Source organism: Herpailurus yagouaroundi, unplaced genomic scaffold (genome assembly GCF_014898765.1).
Source record: "Herpailurus yagouaroundi ecotype Mexico unplaced genomic scaffold, PumYag 100, whole genome shotgun sequence".
NCBI lineage: Eukaryota > Metazoa > Chordata > Mammalia > Carnivora > Felidae > Herpailurus > Herpailurus yagouaroundi.
In genome coordinates, this window is record NW_024412391.1 from 49,849,098 (window position 1) to 49,857,053 (window position 7,956).

A 7,956-nucleotide genomic window follows, 5' to 3' on the forward strand; every position below is an offset into this window, starting at 1 on the left:
TTACTTTCTGGAGGGTGGGCAGTATTCTTTTTGGGAGATGAACATCCTCTTCAGAGGACAGAAGATAAGGTGCAAAACTATGATTTCTCTCTGCTTTGTCTGTGGTAAAGAACCTTTTAACCGTGCCTGAAGGCTCACTCAAATAAAGCCAAAGGCTGGATCTCACTTTGAACCAAGGGACAAGCTTCCAGGCTTGCAGATCAAGGTAGAGTTAAACTAGTTGTTGACCCAGAGGTCAGGCCAGTTTATATCAGTCCACCCTCTAGAGACCGGAACAGGGCTATGGCTGAACCCAGCCTTTCAGTTGATCTGCTTTATCTCTTCCCCAAACTATCTTTCCTCCCTTGCTTTCTTTATCCTTTGCTGGTTCAATTTCTCTCTCTCTCTCTCTCTCTCTCTCTCTCTCTCTCTCTCTCTCTCTTTCTCTCTCTCTGTGCTCTTCATCTTAGGGACATGGCTGTGACTTGTTGATGTTGGACTATCAACAAAAATATTTTACGCTAGGAACTTAAGCCGATGTGATGAGTTATCTCCCTTATCAACTGATATTCGAAAAAGTTCTTAGATGGTTTTGCCTTCCATAGACTTTCCTCTTACCCCACTTTTGATATAACTTCACAGCTGGGCTTCCCTTGGGGAGAGAATGCTGAAATTAAAAATTAAAAAACAAACAGGTGATGAGACTGGACTCCTGAGTGGTCAGATCGATAATCCTGCCATCAACATTTTCATCTCCCAATGGATCTTTTGGTGAGATTGCTGAATGGAATGTTACAGAAGGCCTGTGAAGGAATTTCTTTAAAATAAATATTTTATTTTATAGGATTAGCTTTCAAAGGTTAAATGATATTTTAGGTTGGTAAATTAAGGCAGGAAATTTAAAGAAACAAAATAGTAGATATGACTAGTCTCTGGTTGCCTAAAATGGTAGAGAGAGATATTATAAAGAAAGAAGTTCTACATTTTGTTCAATTTTTCATATGAGTAGCCTCAAAGAGAGGTTAATTTGATGTAGATATTTTGAATAAACTGGAGTTTTTATATTCCTGCTGATTTTTGCTGCTTCTGTCCAAACAGGCATTATTATTTCTCCCTACATCTGTAAGAAAAACTCAGGTATGATCAATGCTTTTTGTTAAAAAAAAATATATGATTTCCACAGTCGTCTTTCTTTTTCTTTCTTTCTTTCTTTCTTTCTTTCTTTCTTTCTTTCTTTCTTTCTTTCTAACATAGGCCAGCAGATTAATTCTATCACTGTATTTAAAGAAAATCGTGTTAAGTAAGGAATCAAAAGGAGTGGGGTGTGGCGTAATGGTGTACTCATTTTCAAGTTAGGACTATGGTTCTGGGCGGCATTTTTTGAGGACTTTGCTTGTTATACAATTGTTGCTGTTGTTTAAAAATAAGATTCAGAATTTCCTTACGCCTTATTTATTCCCTACTTCCGGATTAAAGGAAAGCCGGTAATTCCTCGCTGTCCTGGGCTCCAATCGCTGCGGTTTAAGGGGATGCGCGTCAGTGGCCATCTCTTTAGGTTCGCTGCATTCCCGGTGCGCAAAAGTGTTGATTTGCTGTAGCGTGGGGGAGGGGGGAAATCTATTTTCTTTGGTCCCTAGGCGCGTGTTTAATTTAATTTAATTTTCTGCGGAGTCTCCTGGCAGTGAGGAAGCAGCCTTATATATTTAGCTTTGGTTCCTAAGGACAGTCGGGGCTTCCAGAGCTCTAGGGACAGCGAGGAGAGCCTGCAGTGACTGAGAGCCAGGAATAAAGCGCCCGCTCAAAGCTGCCGCTTTTCACTGGTGTTCTAAAGCAATTCTTTCGAGCCCATCTAGGGGGGCTTCCTTTAAGCCCACTCCCTAACTTTGCTTCTCAGGCAAGCACTTCTTGCTGTGCGGGAGAGAACGGCGGAGGCGCCCTGTGCTTCCCTTGCAGGGCTCTTAGCTGAGGTCTGGGCTGCCCAAAGTTTCCCTAATACTCATATTCGGTGAATTCACGGGGAGGTTTGAGCCCCGGAGAATTTCCCAGCCTTTCTAAACTCTACTTCCTCTTTCCTCTCTCTGCTGCTTGACGTGCCGGCTGCTCCTCAGAAAGACACTCCGAGACCTCCAGGGAAGAATTCCGATCGGGCGGGCCACGTCTTCCACTCGGGGACTGCAGCGAAGGGTGGGGCCGCGGTCTGGGATCTCCCCGCGAGCCCGGGCGCCCGCCCGCTGTCCCCCTAAGTGCTGCCTGCCGGAGCCGCCCACCTAGCGTCGGGACACACAAAGGCGTCGCGGGCGCCTCCGCCGGCTGCGCGGACAGCGAGCGCCACCATGCGCCCGCGCTCGCTCTGCAGCGCGCCTGGCGCCTGCGTTGCGGGCGGGACCGGGCCTGAGCTTCCCAGAGACTCCGGCCCTGCTCGAGCCCGTGGGAATCGCGGTGGTGAGGCTTCCCGGAGCTCACCTCCTGACTCTCCAAAGACACAGGGCCGGAGCTCACCTCCTGGCTCTCCAAAGACACAGGGCCGGAGAGGGTTGGGGGTTTCCCTTCTTTCCTTGCTCTCCAAACTCTCAGCATCCTCGAGCGCCTGGACCTCGAGCCTCTCTGTGGGGGCGGCCCCCCCCCCCCCCCGTCCCGGAGTGGCACGCCCTGCACTGCATCCTGCCAGTGCCACCCGCGCCTTCCCCGGCATGGACGGGACCAGGTCGTTCTCCCCAAACTTGTTTGGATTTCTCTTAGCGACGACTCCCTGCCCTTCTTCACCCCCGGTATTCTTTTCTGGCCAGACTGCTGCATTCACTCGCGCCCGCCCCCATCCCTCGCGGCGTTCCACAAAGTACAGCGTCCTCCGTCGGCGGGAAGTTTTAGTCTTGTCATTTTATTATTGGTTTGCCACACTCAAATCAGGGAACTTCCGCACCTTTAACCACACTGCTGTCATCAAGGAAGCAAAAATCAAGTCTGATTGGCTGTGAAAAAACTGCTCTTTTTTATTTTGGGAATCAAAGAACAGTATAGCCACCTCAGTGACTACTTAGGGGAGCATTTTATAGATGGGGAGAGAAAGAGAGAGGGAGAGAACGAAGGTGTGTGTGTGTGTGTGTGAGAGAGAGAGAGAGAGAGAGAGAGAGAGAGAGAGAATATGAATCACTGTACCTGTTGAACAATACTCAACTTTTCCTTACCGCCTTGTGCTAAAACCCAGCAACTTGGGCTTTCTTCTCCCACCTTGCCTCTTGACCCTTTGGCACCTAGGTATTTGGGGAGCGCTAGCAACATTCTCCGGGGCCCATATTTGGGTGACACTTGAAGTAAAGGGAGGACAAGGGCACCCTTTAAAAGGTCTTTCCTGGAGAATGTTCCTGCCTCTCCCTGGGCAGCCTGAGGAGCTGGCTCGTAAGCGTCTTTCCCGTTGCTCTCCTAGGCTTCTCTAGGACTTAGTCCGTCTCGTCTTGGAAGTTCATTGTACAGGTTTGGATTCATGGGCTACGCTTTGTACTATGGAGGTATGCCAAGGATTAAATTTGATGCTTATTGATGGTTATGCGTGCACCGTCTCTATGCGTTTAAGGCACCCTGTGATGCTGCTGCACCACGCTTGCGTCCAGGGAGTTCTCAGGGCAGCACACCTGCGCACGATAGGGCTCCATCCTCGTCGCGCCAGCGGCTAAATCCAGGAGCTCTATTGACGCCTATCCCCGTAGCGAGTCGAGTAAGGCAGGGGAATGACCTATCAGATCTGCCGTGAGGGCCTCGAGTGCCAAGCCCCTGCAGCCCCCCGAAATAAAAATTCTGATCGCCAGAAGCTCCAGGATATACTTGCCGCGACCACCTCTGTATCCGCCACCACCCTCCTCCCTCAGAGTAGCCGGTGACTCGAGCCCCCGTCCCCCACCCCTCTCTCCGGGGTCCGGAAAGCCGGCAAGCGCTGGAATGCCGTGTTCTCTCACCCTATTGTGCCTAGGTGTTGCAAACCACTGGAGGACAGAGCTTCGCTCTTTGATCTCACGTCCCAGTCATTCTTTAGCACAGAGGGGTGAGTTTAAATTAAATTTCTTTCTTTACTGATAAGTTCTACTGGGCCTCAGAAGGTGAATAATTATGCAGTAACATTTCATGGGTAGTTGGAGTGGGGATTCCCACTGCGCTGCCACCAGGAACAGAATGTCCCCGGTAGGCTCTCTGCTAAATGAAGCTTCTCAAGTAAGCTACAAGTGTCTTTCAGATCTCGGTGCAGATGATAGTTCTTCCCTGCTCTCACCTTTCTTCCTCCTGCAAAGCAGTTTGTCGTTACATTTTTCCATTTAAGTTTGTGGTTTAAAAATAATTTAAAAAACTTTTCTAAAGATCTTATATTTGAGGGTTAGAAAATACTGCTTTGTTGATTAAATATGCATTCCTATTGAGACAGCATACACATTACTGAAAGCTGGGGCCACATTTTCCTGGAAAAAGGGAAGAGTCACCACCTGGGATTTGTCTCTGAATATCTGAACTTAGTTTTGCCTTTTCTCTTTGCTTATTTTAGTGAATTAGGCTTTTTTTGCTTCAATCCTGAGAAAAAGGGTCAAGACTGGGAGCTGCCACAATCAGTTTTCTGAACCTACCTAGTTTGCAAATTCAGAAATGGACTTTTCACAGAGGGGTAGGTTAAAAGAGAAAAAATACCTTTGCTGCTTTATTCAAAAATAGTCATCTACTATTAGAAAATGTGGACTTAATTTTTTAAGATTTTTAATCTCCCCCCAAGGTATTATGAAACAGCATTAACACTTGAATATTTAAATGGTGATGACATTTTGATGCTCAAAAGGAAATTAGACTCAACCTAAATCAAAGAAATCTAAATTTGTAATTTAAAAGCACAATGGAATTCTTTATTGTTTTTTTTTTTTCAGAAAAGACTTTATGCCCCATTCTCATCAGTGTTTCATTGCATAGCATTTTCCTTGTTTACTTTTCTTCCCTTTACATTTCTTTCTTTAAATGAATTAAGCTCCCACAAGCTTTAAGATTTCTAAATCAACACATAGAAATTGGAGCCTGCTTATCAAGTTTTCACTTTTCTTTTGGCAACTAATTTGAAAGGGCCCAAACAATGAGTTGATTTACATTATGCTCATTTCACTCTGTACTCTATGTGAATGTTGAAAAAAAAAGAAAACTCAATAATTCACCCAGGGTTATCTTTATATCTTTGAGGCAACCGATCCTTCAAGCTTTACGTTTTTAGCCACTCCATTTTAAGCAATGACATAGAAGGAAGAAAGTAGATGTTTTCCCCCCTAGAGTTCAGATGATTGTGTAGTTCAACTGAAAGTAAAGGATTTGTACTGTGCAATTTTGCACCCAATTTAATGTCCCTAATTATGCAGGTACCCTATCATCAGGTTTCCTATCATTTCAGGAAGTTTTGTGCTCATGCTTCTACACTGATCAATGCTTCATTTCTCTCCTACATACCTATCCCTTATTTTGGCTTTTTTTTTTCTTTGCATAAGTAGTTTCTTTCCCCTTTCAATTTAACAAACAATGGCCTTTGTAAGGGAGGGGAACCTGGTGGCAGGTGGAAATGCATTTAAAAGATAATCACATTAATTTAGTGATGTTTTAAAAATATTAAGTTATAAATATACTCTTTAACAGAATTTGTCTAGAGATATATAGAATTTCTATTTTAAAAAGTAAAGTTTCTATTTTGGGGAAGATAATCATTTTAGTAACATTAAATTATATCTTTCCCAAAACTTTTAAGAAAATAAAGTTCTTGTGGGTGACAATTCAGTACTTTTTATATTGTGATGCAGATTAAAGTTTGTTCTTTCTCCTAATAAATAACTATTTTGCTTAAAACTGTAGTAGTTTTGAGTAAGGTACACATATATTTTATTTCCTATGCCTTTACTAGTGACAGATTTTAGTTCATTATCACAATTAAATGTTGTGATAGTAATGAAGAGAGAGCAGAAAAACAACCTTGTAAATATTTTGGCAACACGACATCGTATATTCTTCAGTTGCATGCACTTTGTAAAAAGCATATGATATAATTTATTTAGTATATGGTGTAATTATTAAATGTGAATATACTTTGCTTAGTGACATGTTCACTTGAGTGTTTTAGTATGTATATCCAGGAAAATCAGAATCAGTGAAGTGCTCCATTCTTAAAATTCCATCTGTTGTTTTGCAGAGAAAATTTTAGTTTCATAAGAGGGGTATGCTAGTGGTCTCTGTTGCAAAGAAATGGGATTTATATCTGTGAAGCTGTTTTGGAACTACCTTTATTATAGTCCAAAAGCAGTGCATCATTCTTTTAACTTCATTTTTTAAAGTAAACTTTTCATTTTGAAATAATTTTACATTTATATAAAAAGTGTAAAAATAGTACAGTGAGTTCTGGTAGTTTCCCCTATTGTTAGCATTTTACATTGCTATGGTATATTTGTCAAACCTAAGAAATCAATATTGGTATGTAATTTTTTAAAATGAAGAATGAAAGGCAACATATGTTTCATTGCACATCAGTCAGTGGCAGATTGTAGCTTAGAAAAATGCTGACCTCATAATCGTAAGTTATATAGAAAGCTGTTCCTCAGGAATATCCCTTTAAAGTATAGTTTCTTAGAATGAAAGTTTTTATTTCTTTCATAGTTAATTAAAATCTAAGAAAACATATCTAGCTCAATTTTTTTTCACATATAGAAGCATCAGATTAAATTTTGAAAGTTTGACAGTTTCACTTCAAATTATCAAAAATGTATTCTTAGCAATGTTTTATTTGCAGCCTAGACCTATTTTTTAATTCTTCAATTTAAAATGATTTATTTATTCATTATTATTGTCCTTAATGTAGTAACTACAAAATACAAATAATTTAATAATTTTATTTATTCCCACCGTATTTTTCAAGTTAAATTTTAGGGTTATTTTTACGAAGGAACTAGTTTGTCAGTATAGAAAGCTTTAAAACCTAATGATTGTCTGTTTTTCTTTTTTTAAGCACAGATAAATGTATGTCCTGTAGGAGTAATACATTTGCATGGGTTTTTGTCCTAAGGAAGATTATAAGGAGTTTCATTAAAAAAAGGAAAGTATTCTTTATTTAGAATGTATTTTTACTATACCTAGGGTTGCCAGAGGAATTGAGAATACACAGTTAAATTTGAATTTTAGACAAACAACAAATGATTTTTTAATGAATATAATTTATTGTCAAATTGGCTTACATACAACACCCAGTGCTCATCCCAACAAGTGCCCTCCTCAGTGCCCATCACCCATTTCCCCCTCTCCCCCACCCCCCCATCTACCCTCAGTTTGTTCTCTGTAACAAATGATTTTTTAGTATAAGTATGCCCAATGCAATATTGGCAACATACTTACACTAAACATGATTTGTTGTGTTTGTTTTTGAAATCCAACTTTAACTGGATGTCCTGATTTTTAATTCTCTTCTTTTCAAATGAAATTTATATATGCATAAAGACAAAATAACCTGTGCCTATTCATGAAAATGCTACGGACATAATGAAATTAAGATTTACTTGTTACCTGAAGGGTGAAAATATAAATTTGATTTTCCTATTGCTCTTTTGTGTTTCTTATTTTTCAGCTCATTTGGCTTCACTCTGAGTTATCCTTACACATTTACAATACTAGTGCTATCCTGTGCACCAAGATGGTATGTTTAGCTAGCATTTCAAGAAAGTATTATTATGCTGATGTTTGCTGGTCAGTATCTCCACACTTCTTTGTAATATTAATGCTGTAAAAAAGGAAGTATCTGTAAAAAATCCTAATTTCTGGGGCACCTGGGTGGCTCAGTTGGTTGAGTGTCCGACTTCGGCTCAGGTCATGATCTCTCGGTCAGTGAGTTCAAGCCCCGTATAGGGCTCTGTGCTGACAGCTCAGAGCCTGGAGCCTGCTTCAGATTCTGTCTTCCTATCTCTCTGGGGGGGGGGGGGGGGGGGGGGG